The sequence below is a fragment of the Pavona decussata genome, unplaced genomic scaffold, assembly GCF_977016875.1.
Source record: "Pavona decussata unplaced genomic scaffold, jaPavDecu1.1 SCAFFOLD_39, whole genome shotgun sequence".
In the NCBI taxonomy this organism is placed as follows: Eukaryota; Metazoa; Cnidaria; class Anthozoa; order Scleractinia; family Agariciidae; genus Pavona; species Pavona decussata.
The window spans coordinates 499,614-507,408 of record NW_028145461.1 but is presented as its reverse complement, the minus strand read 5'-3'; the positions used below and the strand labels follow the sequence as shown (position 1 = coordinate 507,408).

The following is a 7,795-nucleotide window of genomic DNA, read 5'->3' as shown; positions in this document are numbered from 1 at the left end:
TCAAATTCAATCCTACAAGTGCAGCAAGAAGAAGGACAAAATCAGGAAATGATGGCGAATGTTGCAAGGCTTGTAAAATTAGCGGTTGGTAAATTTTACGTTTATCTGGTCTTTTTGCTTTGTTATTTACCAGGAATGTGCCTTAATATTGCTGTGATTATCTCTGGGCCTAACACCACTCTCCGCCATGTTTTACATTACACCCTCACCATGATACTATTAAATTCATCGCTAAACCCTTTGATTTACAGCTGGAAGATGAGACACATTTGACACTCTGTCATTAATATAATGCAGAATATCTTTCCTTTTAACAGTTAAGAGATATACTCAAATTCATTTCTTTGTGTGTTGAATTTTTTTCACTTAATTTTGTTTTCTTCAAAGGAAATTTTTTGGTGACAAAATAGTTGATAACTGTTTAACAGCTTCGAAGTTGAAGCCTACCCAAAAAAAATAGAGAACTTTGTTCACTTTTAAAACTTGATGTTGCGTTCAGATGGTTTTGATTTTCGAGGAAAAGCACAGTTGTGTTGATACAAGTGAAAAATGTGCAATAAACTCAAGCTACGTATATTAACAAAACCGTATCCAGTATAAAATTAAAATTAACTGTAACTATAGCTTGATACAAACCTTTATTTGGCCGTATAGCAAATAATGTAATGTAATTAAGTAAGTAAATGTAAGCGAGATTATAGTGCAGTGTAATGCAGTCCATTGGAAAAAAATGGCTTACCTTGTCTCCTCGGTATCTTGCCAGTGTTTGTGTGCCGTATTTTGGCCATTTCAGCGCGATTTAATGGGTTTAAAGGGAGAGTTTCACGGTTCGGCGCATGTGCGAGCGGTAACGTAAGCGCTGTCAAGCCAATTGTTTTTGGACCAATTAGAAGCGAGTGCACAACACCGGCGGGATACGGCGGGCAAGTCTTATAACTTGCAGGCATAAAAATAAAACTAACCGGCCAGTGTTTCGGTCACGCTTCAGAAAGAAGCAAAAAGGCTGTCCATGTAAAATACATGGGGATTTTTGCAGCGCCGCTTCGTGCATGTCCCATGACATTCAAGAAATGCCAGAACTTGTGAACTTATGCGAACGTATACGGTTTTATTTTAGTACAATGTCGATATCTCGCGGCATCGACCTTTTTTTATTACGCGTGGTTCGAAAAGCCGAGAAGCTCCCTCAAATCGGTATTTCATCAGCATTCAGTGATTAATTTATTATAGTGTGTTCGTTCGATAGCCTGATTTTATTAGACCATCGAGAAGGCGAAGAACGAGAAAACCGCAAGCTTCAAGAAGCGATGCGACTGTTTAGTAACAACAACACTCGGAGCGTCCTTCTGAGATGCTGGAATGCATTTGAGAAAACTCTGCCATGGTGGCAAATCAAAACTGCGTTTGCCATTCGCAATGACCATAATTTTATAGATAAATGAATACCTTACAGTAGATTGTGTAGTTTGTAGTTTTTTTTTATCTACTGCCCGCTATTCGAGCCCGCTAATAGACGACTACAACTAACTCGCACATTTGATCACATATTTATTCGCTTCGCGTCTCGGTGTTGTAAATTTTTTTCCATCCAAGGCAAAACACTGATGTTTGATGCTGTTTGTCCGTCAAATTCTTCGTTTTTGACAGTTGACTTCCAAATGAAAAAACAGTACGATTGAAAGCTAGAAAATCCTCGCGAGTTCATCCAAAGCCAGTTGGTGACCTTTGCCATTTCCAGCGAGAGCAGATGTGCCGCAAAATCGTTGTCTACTTTAAACAGACTTATCCCTTTACCAATTTTCCACGTTTGGTGGACGTATCTTGATAACCACACAGGATTTCTACACCCACTCCACTCTGTCTGCTTGATCTGTGTTTCCAGAGAGTCCACAGACAGTCCCGTCGCCGGTTGGCCGCGACGTCTCCTTTGACGATCCATCGACAAAATGTGGTTTTTGGATGCTAAAACACTTTTAATCTTACAAAAATTGAACTTACATTTACAACAGGCAACAAAGATTATAAAAAGTGAAGAACGAAGAGCGGATGATCCAAAATCGGGGGCGATTTCAACAGATTGTTCCACCACAAGCTCCTATTGAATTTAGTGTCGACCCGTACAACTTATTCTTGAGCCGGTCTGCTCGCGCATGCGCTTAACCGTGAAACTCGGCCTTTAAGGTTTGCCGATTTCCTCTCTATATATAATCTATATAGAGAGGAAATCAGCAAACCTAAAACCAAATACGGCACAAAAACACTGGCAAGATACCGGGGAGACAAGGTAAGTCATTTTTTTCTTCAATTCACGCCATTTATTTTCGATTCCAAAACACGTTCGTAAATTCCCATACAAACCCATATAATTTACGCCATTGCGTAACACTCATCGTGACACTCAAATTACAAAGGTCAAAACAAAGGTCTTTATTTTAACGCTCATACAGCTTGGGATACCTGTGGTTCAACTAAATCCGCAGAAAATGCGTTTTTAAAAATAATTCACCCTAATTCCAGGGGTCCGAAATTCGGACCCTTGGTTCAACTAAATCCGCAGAAAATGCGTTTTTAAAAATAATTCACTCTAATTCCAGGGGGTCCGAAATTCGGACCCTTGGTTCAACTAAATCCGCAGAAAATGCGTTTTTTAAAATAATTCACTCTAATTCCAGGGGTCCGAAATTCGGACCCTTGGTTCAACTAAATCCGCAAAAAAATGCGTTTTTAAAAACAATTCACTTTAAGTCTAGGGGTCTGAAATTCGAACCCTTGGTTCAATAAATACTTAAAAAATCTATTGTAAACATTAAAAACAAAACGCTGCAACTCCGAAGATAGGACAATTGCCTTAAGCGAAACCTCAAATCTCTCTTAAATGACTTGTGCTTACGATAAAAAGTGAGGTCAGTGCTATCCGTCAACAAAATTGCAAGGTTACTTGTCACACTATTTAATCTAAGTAGTGATCTCATCGAAGGAGAATTATGGATGACATTTATAGGGGACACTGTTTGGTGATGGCCTCTTCTACCATAAGATAAATGTACGGTGTCTTAATTTATAAATGCAAATTCTAAACAAAGGAGACGTGTCATTTTTCCTGAGAATGTCAACTTATTTTCTCCGACCTCTAAACAGCTGCTCTAAACATTTTCTTCCATTCAGACTTGTCTTTGATGGATGACAACAGCGGGTGTCTTATTTAACCACCTTCTCTGCATGTTACTGCACTGGAACGTTTTTCCCTCCATTCCGTAAAAGAGAAAGAACGTATTAAAAGCTTTATTCTAAAGTTAAATGTAACATGGACGAAGGAATAACAGGCACAAAACTGCTAAATGTCCAGCGATACAAAATTAGGCCGAGTCTAGGCTCCGGTATAAATACATCCAAGTATTTGAAGCTGTTTAAAGTATGGCAAACGCAACTGAATACTCTTTTCAACGTGAAAAGTTATACATACCAGAAGAAACATAGCCATTTCTCCCGTTCGTAACGGACTTGAATCTTGAACGCTGCTATCACTAGTCTATCGGTTTGCTATTGTCCATCCCAGCACGTACATGACGGCTCCATGCACTGTCCATGCTCCTTCCCAAATCTGGCCGTCTAAATTCAAATAATCTCTGTCTTTCGCTTTCACTTTTTCGTTGAATTCTATGCTATCGGAAACTCCAAGTGGTATTACTTGAGTTGATGAGAATGCGGATCAAAACGCAACGATTACTCTACAAAAGTAAATGAATGGCCTTTGTAACAGCATCGATCTGACCGCCAAAATGACCACAATGTAACGTTAACAGGGAGTTCTTTGTATTAGTATTTGAGTCACACAAGGTTCTGTCACATTTTGTTTTCCCCCGTAGTTTTGAAATTAAAGGGCCATAGCCGTGTCTTACTGGCAAAAAGCACTAGACCTAGTAAAGTGAAATAACTGGTGGGCCCAAATATCTTTTTTGAGACAATTTGAAGAGTTTGTGTGCAAACTACGTGACTCTACATAGATCACGTGCCATGACGCACAACCGGAGTCTTGACAGGTTGGGATTGCGTGGTTCAAAATTATCTTTTCTTCGTTGGCAAGCTGAGCTGGTTTCAGTGGTTTATTCGGCTCCGTTTTGGTGTTGACTCCATTCGAAAAAATGCAGGAAAATGTCATGTTGTTTGATGGAAAAGCTGATGAGCTAAACGTATGGCCTCGATGAGACGAGAGACAACGAACGGAACGGCATTTATCATGGGTCATGGCAAACTGTGCTGTTATTTGTACGCTGGCCTTTTACGCCGTACTCAAGGTAATTATAAAGTTTCCTTTTCACATTGTAAGTCTAGCACTTGTAAATGGCACTTGATGTACTCAAACTGGCGATAAGGGAAATCTCTCAGGTCAATATTTGTGCGTCTGTGTTTCAAGCTTTTTATACTGAGTCTTTACTGAAGCCGTTATTCATTTTCAAATCGCGCGCGTATTAGGTTTTTGATTTCCTGTTTCTGAGATGTTTGTAATATTTCTATGCCATCCTTTCTAAGGCGAGACAAACCGGCCTTTCGATGACCCCTCGTCATGAATTCAGTTTGTATGAAGGAGACATACATACCGTTTATATCGTTCGTGGCCTTTGCATGGCCAAACATAAATTTTCAAGAAGCAATTGTAAATGCGTTGTCATCTGCAAGCCATAAAAGTCACTTCACTAAACAGAGTCGCGCTGTTTTTCATCGCACAAAAGATTTAGCGGTTTAGCAGGTTTAGCTGGTTTACCATTTTTCATTAATGAATTGTTGTTTTGATATTTCGTTTTCAGGCTTAACGCAGCTGTTCGTTCAGAGAAGAAGTTCGTATTCACCACTGGCTGACCTCATTACCGGCGAAGTGATGTGGCTTCATCTATCTCCTAGTATTAAGTATAATTTTTTGCGCCATGTAATGAACTACAGACGCCAATACAACGACTAATTTCATCTGGAAGATGTTCGTTTAAAGAAGATGTGCAAGGCCAGGGACAGAAAGCCGTCTGGGGGCAGAGAACATATTTTTAGACTAATATTATTACTATTTTGTTGTTGGCCAGACGTGAACTCTGCTGAACTCTTAGCTCAATGAGCGTTCTGCGACAAACACGTTTATTACACGGCACTGCGTTTTTTCACGATTATAACTAAGTCCGAAAGTATGGAAGCTTGGTTTCTGTATAAAGTTAGCATTGCATTTTGCAAGTTTTTAGCGGATTGAAAAGTGGTTTCTGAGTGAATGTAGTATTGCATCAGTTTTGGATGATTTAAGCGGACCGAAAACCAAGGGTCCGAATTTCGGACCCTTGGTTTCTGAGTGAATGTAGTATTGCTGAAGTTTTGCATGATTTAAGCGGACCGAAAACCAAGGGTCCGAATTTCGGACCCTTGGTTTCTGAGTGAATGTAGTATTACATCAGTTTTGCATGATTTAAGCGGACCGAAAACCAAGGGTCCGAATTTCGGACCCATGGTTTCTGAGTGAATGTAGTATTACATCAATTTTGCATGATTTAAGCGGACTGAAAACCAAGGGTCCGAATTTCGGACCCTTGGTTTCTGAGTGAATACAGAACCATCATATCTGAAAGCAAGGGTCAGTTAGAATCTTAATTCCCGGGGCACAAATTTAGCTATCCGCTGAAATCGAGAAACTTGCCATGCACAAAAATTACAATTTTTGTCTGTCCGCCAGTTTTAAGAACTAGAACCAACAAGAATAAGTTGAAAAATTGCGTTCCTCAAAAATAGGAAAAACTAAGATATACTTTTAGTCTTGAAATTACACCAAAAACGTGAGATAACGTTACTTTTTAAGACACGAAATGAACATTACGATATTTTAGGAGAAAATTATAGTTTTGTGCAGAATAATTCCGAAGAAAAAGGTCTATAATATATATTCTCACGGAATTTTCGATTCTGGAAAAATTGAAAATAGTTTGGAAAGCGTTTGAACATTAATAGCTATAATTTTTTTAGATATAATACACTGAAACCCCACTTTCGCCGTGAATTACCGGCTTAATTTGTTCCATGTTATATAAACGTGGTTTTCCGATCATGAGCCGTACATTAACAGCTAAATTAAAATTTTCGGAAACTCCAATTTCGCCGTAAATTAACGGCTTAATATGTTCCACACTATATACGTGGACGATTCGCCATAAATTAATGGCTATTTTTTTTTCGATGTAATATACTGAATGGCTAAATGTGTTCCAAATTATATAGAATTACGTGATCCCCGATCGATTTGCCATAAATTAACGGCTAAATGTTTTTCATATTATATACGTGGACCTCGATTTACCATAAATTAATGCCTTAATTTTTTCCATGTAGTATATACTGAAACGGCAATTTTGCCGCGAGTGAACAGTTAAATTTGATATACGTGGATCCCGATCTAGACGAAAATTAACGGCTTAATTGGTTGCATGTAATATACGTGAACCCCGATTTAGCCGTCAGTTAACAGCTAAGGTTTTTTTAAATGTAGTATACTGAAAACCAATTTCGTCATGAATTAACGGCTAAATGTGTTTCATATTATGTACATGGTTTTTCGATTTATCCGTAAATTAAAAGCTAAATTAAAATTTTTCTAAAACCCTAATTTCGCTGTAAATTAACGGCTTAATGTGTTCCATATTATATAAATTAATGACTAAATGTTTTCCATGTTATATACTGAAACCCCAATTTCGCCGTGAGAAAAAAAAAACCCGGCTAAATTTGCTGTATTACTAATATGTATTTATTTGTTGCATGTAATATACGTGGAGCCCAAAGTAGCCGTAAATTAGCCGCTAGGTTTTTTTTAGATGTAATATATACTTAAACCCTAATTTCGCCGTGAATTAACGGATAAATTCGTTTGTTCTATATTATACCATATTATTCAGTCCAGTGCTGCTTTGGAGCATGTCTGCTCATTGAACTTTAGTTACAAATGTTACAGTCGTTAACTTAACACCTATCGGTGTTTTGCCTCTAGACAGTGGGTCTGCCCATTGCATAATTTTAGCATTCTGTAATTTGTTTCCGATTAATTTTTACTATTTATCATTATTGACCTGTTAGTCTTACAGGTTTAGATCATTGTATGATTCACGGAAGATTTGCCTACTAAGAGGCGGCGGCAGTTGATTTCAGCAATAAGTAGGAAAGGCTGCGTTCCTTTTACTGCATTTACATAGAAGATATAATCGTTTCCAGAGGATTAATTAATATTCGCCGAAAAACTGAGTTTTGAACGCTTTGTTCTGTTTGTTTACTAGCCGCGAAGAGAGTTCCATTGGATCCGTTGATTACATGCGACGTGCTAAATAAGAGTACAAATCACCGGAGTTACATATTACAAAATGGGTAGAGTTGTTATTGATACATTGCTTTCTATCAGATTTTTTTTATTTGTTTTTTACACAACAAACATGCATGCTGTTTTGAAAGTTATGATTTTATTTGTCAAAAAAAAATACACGTTGATAATGGTGGGATTTACTATTGAATGGTGAGCAAAAAAAGTAACAAAATACCGCCTTTCGGCTACTGAAATAAAAATATGGAAATTCCTTTTTAGCCCGGGTTGAATGGCTTAAAGGCTGGCCACGCCACTGCAAAGAACTAGTTCCTTGTTGCGTTGCATTGAAGCGAAGTTGCAGCTACAGGTTTTAACGAAGACGAAGTTTACGATTCAGAGAACCCAAGGAAATTTGATCTGTTGATCAACATAAAAATAAAAAAAATCTTCCTACCTACAGAAAAATAAAGCAGTAGG

The 7,795-nt window shown here is 38.0% G+C and overlaps 1 long non-coding RNA gene across 1 annotated transcript; it reads left to right on the top strand.

The window, feature by feature from the left end:
* The first annotated feature begins 3,839 nt into the window (after window positions 1–3,839).
* On the top strand, window positions 3,840–5,224 carry LOC146483326 (uncharacterized). Its single transcript, XR_014863876.1, has 2 exons — window positions 3,840–4,295; window positions 4,806–5,224. It is a non-coding gene; the product is annotated as an uncharacterized LOC146483326 (long non-coding RNA).
* Window positions 5,225–7,795: the final 2,571 nt, after the last annotated feature.